Source organism: Lepeophtheirus salmonis, chromosome 4, assembly GCF_016086655.4.
Source record: "Lepeophtheirus salmonis chromosome 4, UVic_Lsal_1.4, whole genome shotgun sequence".
NCBI classification, from domain to species: Eukaryota; Metazoa; Arthropoda; class Copepoda; order Siphonostomatoida; family Caligidae; genus Lepeophtheirus; species Lepeophtheirus salmonis.
Window position 1 is genome coordinate 47,448,057 of NC_052134.2, and position 14,981 is coordinate 47,463,037.

The 14,981-nt window shown below is 29.1% G+C and overlaps 1 long non-coding RNA gene across 1 annotated transcript; it reads right to left on the reverse strand.

The window, feature by feature from the left end:
• Window positions 1–4,687: 4,687 nt before the first annotated feature.
• Window positions 4,688–13,863, reverse strand: LOC121115644 (uncharacterized). The gene is made up of 2 exons (XR_005863637.2): window positions 13,772–13,863; window positions 4,688–4,947 (listed from the first exon to the last, which is right to left on the reverse strand). It is a non-coding gene; the product is annotated as an uncharacterized lncRNA (long non-coding RNA).
• Window positions 13,864–14,981: the final 1,118 nt, after the last annotated feature.

Below are 14,981 nucleotides of genomic sequence, written 5' to 3' on the forward strand. Positions count from 1 at the left end.
AATTTCGATCTAAAACTGCAAAATTTACGAACAAATCCTAAAACTAACGTTTTTATAACAACAAAAATGTTAATTTATTTTCCATTAGATATTTCAGTAGCATACTTAGGAGTTCTGGCGATAAAATATGTATTCAACGACATTGAAGGCAGTAAATAAAATTTGGGTTACAAAAAAGCCCAGTTCACGTAAGAAAGGTTAAAAAAATGGCACTGGAGTAGAATATTTTTTTTTTTTTTGTTATTTAAAAAGTTTAGTAATGGGTTAGGGGTAACAAAAAAACAGTAATTCTGGGGGATGATGGTAGAAGTAATTATTACGTGGTTTATGAATGATCCCCAATTCAGATTTAATCATTAAAATATAAAATAAAATTCTCTGATTTCTTTACGTGAGCATGACCCAACTCGATAGTTATAGCTCGAATACAACACTACTTTTTATACTAATTGCAAAAAAAAAAAAAATATGTAATGATGATGAATCTGTAATAAAGAAGTGTATAGGAGAGAGAGAAAGAGAGAATAATCGCAAAAAAGCGTTTTAATCATCTTCTTTTACATATTACTCTTTTCGACTACTTCTGGTTATTATATACTTATATTTGTTCCTACTCCGTATAAATATATTTATTAGGGCGGTTTGTATTTTGAATTTTGATTACGACAAGTTGTTGTCATGTGATAAGAAAATAACCTACGCAAAAGTTCATTGTTTATATCCCATACTATGTCAAATTTTAATATAAGACAAATACTCTTTGTTTGATTTTGAACATTTCTAGAAGTCTACAGTGTGGCCAGATATTAATTTAATTCTAATTTAAGACATTTGGTATACCTTTTTTCAGTTTTTCTTCTGTAAAACTTTCGTCCACATATCACAGAAAATGAATTCACATGAACAAAATAGGAAATCATTACTACTCTCCTTCAACATCAAATAGACCCAAAGAAGGTTGAAGTCATTGCTGAGTTGTCCCTGGTTACTTTCTTTACCATAAAAAAAAGGATGACGGATAACCAATCTTACTTCATGGCTCCATACGGATACAGGAAGCGCAAAGGGGGCAACACCTTTATGAGGAAGCTAAATACAGTATCAATAATGACCCAACAATTTCCTGATAACTTATTCAATCTAGGACAGTCAGGTGGCACAGCGCCTTACTACAAGGTGCTAAGTTAGTGCTACCTCAAGTCCAAATTTGTAAACTTCTGGGACCGAGCCTTCTAACCCCCATTATCACCCGACCAAAATCATCTAAAATTAGTTTAATTCCATGAAAAAATTATGTCATTCCATTTTTTGCAATATTTATTTTCAATGGCATATGCATGCTCCTTAACAATTCGACTGTATTTACAAAAACACATAAGTATCACGCCTCAAGAATAAAACTAATTTAAACCGCTTCTACTTCTAAAGCCTTATTGTCATGAATAATATTCATGCAGTTATGTTACCACACTCTTTTTTAATTCACCAATATATTTTTAAGATAATTTATAATTTGTAGAATTATAGAAATATTCAAATAACAAATGAAGTATTAAAGTTCAACAAAAAGGTTATAACAAATTATTTTTGGTTGACGATATCACAGTTTTATTAAAAATAATAAAAACTTTGGTGGACATTTTCTCGGAATTCTCTGTAAAGTGCACCTTAATGTTATGAGAATTTCAAAAAAAAGAAAAGAAGATAGGTGCAATAAGCAGATAATCAAAATTTCCATACCTTATTCTCTTAGAAGATTTTCAATTTTTTATCAGTAAGAAAAATATCAATCAAAATAATTTTATAAAAATAGCAAACAATTCTTTATTTTATTTTTATTGAAGTAAATATAGATTTTTTGCGTTTGTCCAAACATACCGAAAGATATTTAAAAAAGTAGGGAAAGGTATTAGGTGTTGTAGCTTGCATATTTTCATGCATAACTAAACTTCATGAATTCCTTTTTCAATGAGATCATATAAGCATAAGGAAATTATGAAAAATTGTATAAAGACGTCATTTGTAGTGTAACAAAAAGGATCATTTTGGGTGGTACAAATAGGGGCAGCCACCCGATTTTTTTTTTTTTTTTGGGGTAGGGGTGTTGATTCATTCTTTTGAAAATAAATTAAAATTAAAAACTTTTGCCCCTGGATTTTACCAAATAATATTTTTATAGAAAAAGTACTCATTTTGTCATTTTATGTTTTCCCCGCAAACGCTAAAAGTTCCTTAAAATGGGGGGGAGGGTAATCCCCTCCTGCCATCACACTACGGATGCCTCTGAAAATGATATATCTACGACATTGTATATCCTGAACCCTCCGTTAGTTAACATCCTTTTATTGACGCAGTTAATGGAAATTGTGTTAATATAAGCGAATCATATTTCTAAATACACAGTTGCCATAGACCCAAAATTACGCTTATGAACCATAACAACATTAGATTAAGGTATCAACAATATATAATTTGTAAATTATATATTTGAAATATTATACTTTCATTTTTGATAAAAACATCTAAGAAATATTAATTATTTTTAACAAATTGTTGGTACTAAATTTGTACTAAAGTAACTTTGATGAGATTGACTGTGATTTATGGGATAATAGCTGATATTTCATTTGTAGCAATGCCTATACCTTAAATTTAAAAAAAATGAAATAGACAATACAAAAGAAAGACTTAAAACTGAACAAATTAAAAGAAATCACTCAACTATAATTAAAAATTACTAATTTGCGAATAGTTCAAAGAAAATATATTTTTGCAATAAGAAAAAGTTGCTTTTATTTTGAAAGATGTTTTAAGAACATTTTAATGATTTTTCCAGCATTAAAATCAATTTTAAACATATTTAAAGCATTTTAATCAAATTAAGGATGAGAAAATTCCAGTTTACTAACTAAAATTAAGCTATCAGCTGTGATTTCGATACTTTTTTACAATTTTACAAAGGGTATTTTTTCTAGAACATAACAACTCTTCTGCACTATTCTTAACCAAAACTTTAAAATAGTTGACGTACAAACCACCCTAATGTATACCTTGAAGTTATGAGTAGAACATTCATATTTTACAAATGTTTTTATTTACATCACTCTATACGGAAAAAAATATATTATACCAACATTTATAAACATTTTAAGAGGCTAAATGGGTAATTTATGTATTTGATGCATGACTTATCGTTCTTTTGGGGAATGAAAAGGAAGGAGGAACCATAAGAAGAGGTATTTGCAATTCAATGAATTGATTCAAAGGAACTATATACATTAAACATCCTTGTTTCTTTTATAATCGAATAATCAAACGCTCATTAAGAAATATATATTCTATCAAAAGTAAACAATATATTTACGTCTATTGTTGCAATAAAATTGCCCATAAAAATATTGATATTTACAAAATTGGCAAAATATTAAAGGTTTGCTTATGAGTAAAGTTGGATTCCAGTTATTTCCCCCCTTTTGGTGGAATAGAGTTGCACTGATTTGGTATAATAATAGTTTTTTTTAATCTTCAGCAAGGTGTTTATTCCATTCAAAATAGAAAAGATTAAATAGATAAAATAATGGAAATTTGTGAAATATAAAACATAAATAAGCATTTTTTAATAACATCATTTTCTGTTTTATGACCTATTTATCCATATTAAAAACACTTATAAACACTAATATAAGAAACAAATCTTTGTACTTACTAATATAATATTTTTAAACTTTATGTTCTTAACAAACAACTCAAATAAGGAAAGAAAAGACAAAAAATTTCAGTCCGTAGTTTCTTTATTATGCTTCTTATATCGATAAATAATTAGTCTAAGACTAGTATCATGTGGAAGTGATATAGATAGAAAATATTTCATTAATTCGGCAGCGTTATTCCAAGATAAGCATCGTAGTGTGGGAATTCTCATGGCTTATGCAATGTATTTAACGACAGCCAATATCAAAATAGTCTACCGATTTATTCTGTCAATCACCTATCTTCTATGAGCTGTTAAGAAATAAACGTTTCACAGTTAAAAATAGTTGTAATAAATGGTTTTTCCTCATCTGAACTCTGCTTCCTGTTAGACGGAATACCAAATAGCATAAACTCTTTCCAATATCTTGGCTCAAAATCTACAATATGTTGTATCACAAAAAAAATTCTAACTTTCAGAGCTGAACTGTGAGCTTAAGTTTGTTTTATATTGTTCTATATATTTGGCAATAGTCTTTACAACTTAGTGAAAAACTAATTAAATTAGTCGATATCTGAAACTAGGAGGTAAACCTACAGCCATCACTAGTGTCTTTCAAATAACGCATAATATTCCTCTCCCATCCTTGAGGATGATCTAATTTCATAATTTAGGAAGTATATTTTAGATACCAATGAGTAAGAGGAAGATAATACTTCGATAAACTCTACAGAGGGAAGTAATAATCGATTTTTGATCCATATCATGACAAGCTATTAGAAAGTTGCAAAACAAAGACCACGTGGGAAATATTTGTACAAGTTAGTAGTCCCGACGACACTTTTTTGTCCGTCTTGACCCTTTGAACTGAGTTAACAAGTCAGTTCTCCGAAGGAAAGAAAAAAATTGCATATGACATATTGGAAAGTGACAAAAAAATATAATGTGACGTCATTTGTGATATATTAAGAATCGACATCTTGCGTGGGGAAACAGTTGTGTTTGATACTTTATTTCAAAGCTTTATGTAAAACTAGCTATTTTAGTACTACAATTAATTCAATATGGTCTCCATATACATGTCATTTGTAAATTTCGTATCCAAAGAGTGACTGGGATTCGAACTCACGGACATTGATTTGAAAAAAAAAAAAACTTTTTCCGAGATGGTTGCCCACCATGCAATGTCGCACAATTTTTGAATGCAATCAATTTCGAGTTAAATCTCGAGTCCAAGTACCCACATCTCATTATATCTATAAAAAAAGTTAATAATATGCAACATGTAAAATAAGCATTCAAAGTTATAAATAGGTTTTAAATCATTGAAAGAGACAAATAGGTAAATACTACTACGCTTTAATTACTTAATTTAAGTATGTACAACATATCAGAGCAATGAAATTTATGTGATAAGCGCACAAAAAGAAACGAAATTTAACTCTCTGATTACTTTAGTGGCAAATTAAATTTAGTTAACATACTGTGAGGGTATACTATATAAATATCAGAACTAAAAAATTTATATAATTAACTCACGATCAATTGCTTTGATTTCTTATTTTTGTAATTATATTGTACTTGGCAAGTCTATTATTACATTTTTTCACACATTAAGTCCATAGACCAATAAATAGATAAAAAAGACAAAGGGATTTCAATTGGCAGTTCGACACAGTACCGGCTTACCAGATTAAAATCTTCAGTTTACCGCATTAACAAAAGCTGTGGTAAGGGGTATAAAGATGTTTGATAATTTTGACGTCAGCTAAATGAAATAAGATCATGGGGTAACTTTTTATTATACAATCAGAGTTAAATATATAGTCTCTTTATTTGAAATTTCTTATTATTTTGTCAAAAAATTATTAATCTGTTAATGTAAGATGAACAAACAAATGTGACATCATACAACCTTTGTGCCAGCTAAATTAGGTTTACAAGTATAGGAAATGTATTCAAACTTATGGGATAAGCTTATAACTTTAGCTAAAGTTTAAACCTTTATTTGATTTCTAAGGGACTTATGTAGGCCCTGAAATGGTATTTCATAAACAAATTTGTCAATTTCTAATTGTTTTATTATGATAATCAATTTTGGCTACTTCAAGATTGCAATTTGTGTCACTTCTTAAGGGTTAATCATAATAATTTCTTTTTTTTGCTTGATTCTGCGTTGACAGGGGATATTTATCTATATTACTTACAACTTACAAATACCTTTACATTTGTTTATAAACCTTTTATATTTCAGACCTAGTCTTTTTTTAGTAGTCATATGAAGTGTATAGTTGACTGTTATTCTCAATAATAACGTCAACCTTTAAAAATTTGAATCAAGTAAACATAAATTACATGAAAATACAAATTTAATTAAATACTTGATTGTTAAAGTCTAGTATACTATGAATTTTGAGCTTCAAAATTAGTGTATAAGAACATGTTTGTGTCTTAGTGTTCCTTTGTTATTAAATAAGATAAATAAGTCGAGTCATTGGAAGTGCATTTATGAGTTAAAAGGCCTATTTCAAAACAATTTTTCATGGCCATTGTTGAATAATAATTATTTAATGAGGATTGCAGCAGACGCATGTGCATTGTTTAATTGATATAATTTTCGCATCTTCTCTAAAATTAGACTTTATTATTTTTATGTATATAAGACTTTATAAATATAAGTTTTTTGTCAAAATAGTTTTCATTAAGGACTTAATATATCATAGAAATAATGTGATGACCAATAATTACAAGTTAAGGGGTCGACAAGAAATTGTATTAAAAGTGGATAGAAGATCTCATTATGTGGATGAGGTTTTGAAATTATATCTTTAGGGGGTCCATCAAAGTCCATCCATGGACTGAGGGATGAAGCCGGAGAAGGTCACATCTCATTATGTAAGGCACTGAAACTTTTTCTCGTATCTTGCCATTAGAGGTGGCTGGTGACTTTGTATTTATGTGGGATAATTGAGTACTTTCATGGTCTTTTTGAGGCCTATAGAAGAAGTGGAATCTGAAAATTTATAGTAGTTTGAACATAATAATTTTATGTAATATATCATATACAGCAGATTTATCATTTTGTAATTTTAATTTCCTATAAGTTTAAATTCATTTTATCAAAAATTGATTTTTTCTATTATTTGATATTTTCACTTTATTATTTTGATAAGTTTGTTATATCTATTAATTTGAACAGTAACCATTTAGTTCGTTTTCAAGTTTTCAATATGAAAATATTAACAAAAATTTTATAATCTGATGATTTAATAAAATATGATATTCCAATTCTTTTACATCAAGAGAATTGAGTGAAACTTTTAGGATTAAAAAGTACCGTGCTGTGCAAAATATGATATTTCAGTTGAATTCTATGCCATGAATATCTTCCCCGCTCTCTAGACAATAAATGATTTTTGATTAAAGGAAAAGTTAAAAATTACTTTCATATTGTGCAGTTATAAAAATTGAAGGTGGTAATATCGGGTTGAAATTTATGTACTTGCTTGGACAGATTGGTTGGAAACTTTAAATTATAAATAAATGTAATAACGTCAATTATACTTTATAATCGATCCATTACACCCTATCCATTATTTTGAAGGAGATCTTTAAATGATTTATTTTCCATCAAATACTGGAATTAAACGAAGCAACTGATTAAAAAAAATATACTGGGTGAAAGATTAAAAAATTATGTACATTAAATATTCTGTACGTCAAATTAATTTCATTCATTTAAATACTGAAAATTCAGCATTTCTATGGGGATCTCCAAAACACTTCTGGACTTCCGTACACGCCTCCTGCAAGTTTTTTTTTTGTCTATCAAACTTGCATTTTGTAACATATCTACACTTTGGGAGTCAACGTCTTATATTCTCGCGATTTGACATTCACGCTACCATACAAGTAAAATCAGAACTGCTGTATACGCAGTTACACATATTTTTATATTTATTTGTAGCTAATATTTATTGTAGGTATGTTACAAAAAGGTAGTGTTCTATTCTTTTTTCTCCCCCACGAATTAAGTTGCTCCACCAGCTGCTCCATAAGAAGTTTCGTGACTCCATAAATATATATTTCTTTTAAATTATATATTTGATGACTTTTTCTTAAAAAAATTACAAAAAAATTACCATCATAATATTCTCAAGGGTTTAATTTATATAGGCTATGCAATTTTCAAAAAATATAATATATATAAATATTATACAGCTTCATTTAATAACTTAAAATGACCTCCGAATTAGATCCGACGTTTTGGGCCAGAAATACACTTTCTAACTAAAACATAATATTTTTAAACCTAAGGAAGCTTCAATATTTTTCTATTCATTAATGAAGAAGATATATAAATTGCTTGATATAATCAGTTTTTATGAGATGAATGAGTTTGTTGTCGCTAATACATGGAAAAATTGTAGATTTGCATGGTAGTTTAGGTGGAAAAATCATAACCTCCAGTTGATAGGGAAATTTTTTTAAATAACTAATGTTGCTTGAATATTTTTCTATTCATATATGAAAAGAATATATAAGTTGATAAGTAGAATACATTTTTATAATATGAAGAAGTTTGTAGGTGCTAAAAATTATGAGAGGAGTTTAATGTTTGAGTTATGCTCATTCCTTTGCGATCACTGAACCTCACACAATTCACATTTAAAATGGTAGATTCTGTGATGTAAACTACGTCAGTCCTAAATGATGAGGGGCTCATAATTTGAGTCCCATGATAAAATACTTTGTGCGCCATATTTAATACGCCACTCTTAAGAAACCAGTTCTTAGCACGTGCGATTCTAGGAGAAGACAGATTTTATTTTCGACCACGAATCTCCGGACTTCTTAGTGCATAGACCATGAATTTTAATAATTGAAGTATTTGTGAAATGAGATAGTCCGTACACAAAGTAAAAGTCCATTTTCAAATTCAGATTTTGACTTTTTTAAGACATTTTAAAAATACCTATTCATTGTTTTTGTTCATGGTACTTTTTTATATTCAAGTGTTAAATAAATTAATTAGGGCTGCTGCAGTTCTAAATTGCTATTAATAAGCTGCCACTGATTGGCGTCATCCCTCACTCCACGGAAAAAAACTCTCTGTCCAACTTCCTCCCCCACAGATTTTCCATAAGATACTGGGTCAATTTTGGGTGGAGCACGTGAAAAGTAGGACAATGATTCAATGTCCTATGGACCCTTCCCAATCGACCGTAAAGTGTACAATTGAGTGTTTAGGTTCATTTTTGGCGGATTTCAGTCAAATAGTCAAACTAGAACCATGAAATCATACTCCACAAATTCCAGAAAAAAACGATACGGACAATAAGGAACGGTCGATAAGTGAATGAAGCATAGTTCTACATTGCCCTTTGCTCCATTAAAAAGCGAACTACAAACTCACAAGTTCCACAAGTTATTATTTTCTTATCATTGTAAGGTTGTAATAATTGATATTCAATATTCTGCTGTTGTTGTCTTCAATTTTGAGATAGAAAGAGAATGTATGGGATGTAGACAAACTTATAGGGTCCACCAAAATAAACTAGTCCTTAATTGAAAATTAATAAAAGTTGGTTTTTTTTGTAAAATCTAAATTTATTTTTTTGAGTATGATTTTTATTATTTCAGAGTTTTAGTGAGAGTAAAAAAGTAAAAAGTGAAGATAAATAGATTTAAACGGAAATACCAATGAGAAGGAATTTAAGAAGAACATGTTATGAGAAGATCTTTGTCCAAGAAATACATACCATAGGCGAAAAAACTAAATTTAAATATTTTTCCCACTTGGATATTGGATCCAATGGTTAAAGTTTTGAAATACTATTTACAGCTATAGCACCCACCTATTTTCATTTCTTTTTTTTTTGACAAACTTTTATTTTATTTTTTTAATATGTAGAAATATAATGAAATAAAAGGGGTAATTGAATTAAATAATTATGTAATTAATGTATTAAGCAATTAAAACACCTTTGTGTATGAAATATTATTCTGATAATATAAAATAAATAGATCAACACAAAGAAAATATTATTTCATAAAGATATTTATTACACGATTGTTTTATCTTAAGTATCTCTTTCATTTAATAACTATTCAACCAATAATAAAATTGATAAAAAAGAAGTCCTTATTTGGTCAAAACAAAAAACAAAAAAAAACAGTGGAAAATGAGAATGTACGTTCCATGTATAAAGTAATTCTTGGTTAAGTCAATATTTGATAGAATTTTTCCCTTTCTAGTATTCACGAATTCCACAATTTAATGAGAAGATGTTATCAATTGGGAAAAATGAAACTTTTTGGGGAGAATATTGTACAATATTCAATTTAAAACAAACCAAATACAATCAGTGTACATAAGGGTAATAAACCTTTACAATATCATGACCCCTGAACTATTTTTACATAAATATGGTTGATATATTTTGAATAATTTTTGTTGTTGAAGTCATTGCAACAAAAAACGTCAGGCATGATATGTTCTATATTTTTTAAGAGGTTTATTTATAATTTTAGATAAAAAATGTTATTATATTTATCGGAGATCCTTGACCCAAAACATCTATTACAAAATATACTTTTTTGAATTTTGATCTTATTCCGAATTTTTCAAATGCTTTAATATGTGAGAAGGTCAAAAATTATCTTTTTAGTTATCTAATTATGTCTTATGTCCTACCTCATCGGCCTTAAAGTTTTTTTATATAAATTTCTTGATGATTTTGCGTATTTTTTGGGAAAAAATATTGGTAAAACACACCATTGAATGCCAAAAAAGACCTGAAACTAAAATTTCCTTTGATGTATAAAATGTTAATAATGAAGCTTTTTGTATGTTTTTTATTCAATTTAATCCATTTGTACTTATAGTGTTTAAACCAGAGAGTTTCTGAGACTGAACCAAACACCTTTTTCCAAACTGGGCCTGCAAATACCTTCAGTATATGCTGTCTACATGCTAGATAAGATATTTTGATGTGTAATTGGTTTTATATATGCTTAGCGGCTCCCTTGTGAATTACAGTATTATTAGAGGTAGTGTCAAAAACCAGAGTAGTCATCATATCCGGGAATTTTAATGCCTCTAATATATTTATTACTGCGTTGGCTTGGCATTCTCCTATTGAGCTGTAAATCACCAGCAATCCCAACTTTTTTTTCTTCAGGATATCCGTTTTGGACCCATGAAAATCCCTCAATATTTTGATATCCCTGTCTAGAGCACCATATAGAAGGAGTATCTCCAATGAACAATTACATTTAATTTTAATTAATTTAATGTCCTGAAAACATCCTGTTTCGACGAGTAGTTGATATAGATACAATGAAAATATTACCGAATTTTGAATAAAGTTATCCGCAGTATCAATCACTTTTGCCAAAAATTTCATTAAAACAAACAAGTTGCTTATCTAGTTTATTAATAACCTTATTCAATAACTTCTTGTCGTAATTTAACGTTTTTCATAATAGAAGTTTATGAAAATATGTAAAATAGTACAAGAGGTATATCATTCTGAATTTCAAAATGGTATTGAAAATTATTCTTAAATAAGAAATTGAGGTAAGTGCATCTTTCGAAATTATTTAAATTTTTCTCAAAAAATGACTAAATATAACAAAAAATAATATTGGAAATGAGAGTATGAAATTTTAGTACTTCGGTCAGCGCACTAAGATGTTTCTTTTTACCTTCATATCACTGGGCAATCTTGATAATAAATTATATAAAAATTATTATTCGAAATTTTTTTTTTCTTGGGTCTTAATGGCGTGTTTTATCTTTACTTTTTGGCTAAAACTACAAACATCATCAAAAAATACATTTTGGGACAACTTAAAAGTTGATGAGGATATACTTAGATCCCTAAAAAAATTATTTTTGAGCTTTTCACAACTTTAAGCATGGGAAAAAATGTGTGTGTGTGGGGGGGGTATTTCTAAATTGCCAAAAATGACATTTTTTCAGAATAGACAACTTTTTAATTTTTTTTTGACTCTTTCCCATTTTAACTTTTTCCCACAATGCGATAATGATAACGACAAAAATTCTTTGATTTGCTTCAAGCCCCTCCACCCAATCCCCTGCGGACGTTTCTTATAATCCTCTTCAAATTAAGATGAGTATGAATGTACTAAAGACGTTCATTGTATGTGCCACAAATGGTGTGAAATCTGTATCGTAATGGGAACTTGTATTTGATACCTAACAACACAACTATTTTCCTACATTTAGTCATATTGGAATCAAGGTACCGGATGGTCTATTAAAATTGGAACTCTTACTAATTCAAAAGTTAATGGAGATTGAATAATTGAAATTAATTCATTTTTCGATATATTAAAGAATAAACAATTAATTACAAAAAGATAAAAAAAAAAGATTTAATTTGAGCTCTCTAGCTTATGTACAAGTCGAGAAAATGACACTTGAACATGATCAACGAATTTGTATTTTCTCCCTCCAGGCAGTTGTGCGTCTATACGACCACTGTCTACGCCGTAACAAGTCTAGAGGAAGAAGGGCTGTGTCATAAAGGCCAAACTGGACCTGTAGGAGTTAAAAGGAACACCCCTGGCCAATCCCCTTAAGTCGATGGGTACCCATGAAAGAATCATTGGTGTTTCACAAAAGGCTGTCCAGAGAGCTATCAATAAAATTCGATGTGTTCATGTTTTAATGTAACCCTCGGCACTTCTACCGGAACTAGCTAGGATCAACACACACAATTGAGAAGAATTGGTTAATGCAATACGTGATTTTTAATCTAAGGGACTTATCAATAATGATTTAAAGTGAGTGTATTTATGGAACACGTACATTTAGTAATATTCAAAGTAGTTTATGAGAAATATTTTATCATATGTTGATCAACTAAAGGTAATTGTCGTCAGGTTAGGATAAAACTCTTTTGGTTATTATTACAAGAAACTAATTATAGAAAAAAATAATAAGTATTTACTCTGTTGTTACTACAAATAAAAATCGAAATAGTAGGCTCTACAAATGAATGTAATAATCTTTTTATTAATATTTAATTCCCTTAGGGGTGGGTAAGGCTTTTCTATAAAAAATAATTATTATATGTAAAATTTTTATCTGTAAATATATTAAATCCGTTTGTAGTATAAAATGTACAAAATATGCCCAATATATCTTTAGGCCTCCTCTTTTCTTTATATACCTAAATCTTTGTACAGTACAAATACCCATTTTATTTACTTAACATATTATTATTGTTGAAGTTTATTGACAAAGATAAGATAAGTTTTTTTGTTTTATTGATTTCGTGTGAGAATATATATCTCTCTCTCTCTTTCCTCATCTGTTTCATCTCCAGGCATTTATTTTTATTACCTAGTTTGTCTCTTTTATAAACTTTGTTGTCATCATTAAAGTAGTGAGTACTGCAGAGTAATAAATATTTTATGTTTATTTAGTGGAGATCCTGATCAATAAAGGAAATATATTTTTTTAGTCCTCATGAGGATCAAACCATGTTTAATTCTGAGATTGGTTTGATATATAGGCAGTAGTGGCTTAGGAAGGGCATTGTAGCCGACTTCGGCCAAGAATATTTCAGTTGTTATTCTTTAAGAAATTTTTGCACTTCAAATGATAAAAATAAAAATTCAGGCTCTTTTTTATTAAAAAACAAAATCTAAGTTCATTTTATATCACGAGAATACCTGAATTGTATCATGCAACCTTACATCCAAAAAGAAACAAAGAAAAAAGGGCCAAAATAATTTTAATTAGTTACACAAATTAATCATTATAGTCAGTACTTCCCGAGGACTGACTATAATTGTCATAATATTTCTCAAGAATTTTACAAAGGAATTATATATATATTTCATAGCTCCTGTAATTCAAAATTATAAATAACAGCCAAAATTGTTTCAATGTAAAATTAGTAAAACATTATATATATATACAACAAAGAACCAACAAGAAAGTGTACTCTCGTTCTTTTGGAAATATAGAAAGTGTATAGAATAACTTATTAAAAATACAAATGTAATGCTCATTAAATTTTGAGGAAGATCTTTCTAGCTTACTTTTGAGTTGAGGGGCACAAATGTAACTGATAATATGTTAAACACATGAGGCTGATTTGACTCTCAAACTACATACACTAATGATGTTTTTTTATCTACATATTGAAGATGGATTCCTTATCAACTATTAACAATAATTTAGTCACGTCATCATGTATAATATATCTAAAGATAAATTCAAGTGCTGACTCAAAGCACAAGAGTACATTTTTTTTTAAATGTATATATAGATTTATTTATGCTCAAATATCCATTATTGATAAAATATTGTTAAAAAATTATTTTTAACGAGTGGTTTGTAAAAATAAAAATAATATTAGACTTTGTTAATATTGGAGAATATATTTTTTATCCTTGCATGAAATTTATGCACATAATCCCTTTAATTCTATATGGAAATGTTATGGTGACTACAGTTAGCAATAATGACTGGGTCACAATATCGATCATGCAATTTTTTTCAAGGAACTTTGCATATTATAATCTTCAAACCTCAATAAGTTTCTATATCAAAATAAAGAGGTTCTGCTCATGCAAGAGTTTAGATGGCTAATAAAATAATTTTAATATATTTGTTTTCTGTTTTAGTTGTCGAGATAAAACTGCTTAGAAGAAACCCATCGTCAAATTACTACACGAACCCCATGAAGCTAAAGCCATCGCCAAACTCACTCACTACCCCCAGAAGGGCAATCTAGACGAATGTTAAGAGCCTGGAAACCTCTGGTAACACACCAGGAAAGTCTAGGAAAGTTTTTCGATCAAGGAGGCGACTCATAACTTCAATGGAAGTCTGAAAAATCAATTTATGCTCCTCTGACCTGAACCCCTTGGACTTATATGTCGGGGGGAAGTTGGAGTGGCACAACTACGCCACCTCACACAATATTGTGAAGTTCCTTAAGGTTGCCATAAAACGTGTGGCTACAAATCTCCCCTAAGAAGATATCATCAAACCCTGTCGAGCATTCCCTGGGAGAATTGAGGAAATGATAGAGCCCTATATTGGTCAAATTGCAAATGAATATGCTACTACCAAGAATACTATTAAAAAAGCCCAAAATTATCACAATGCATTTGTTAAGGATGTAGATGAAGTCAGTGGTTCCAGTACAGTATAACTATACAAATTTAAAAAAAATGCAATTCGAATTTGCAGTTGTATTAGACTTTCTAGAACCAAATACTCGTTTGTAAATGAAACTCGAAT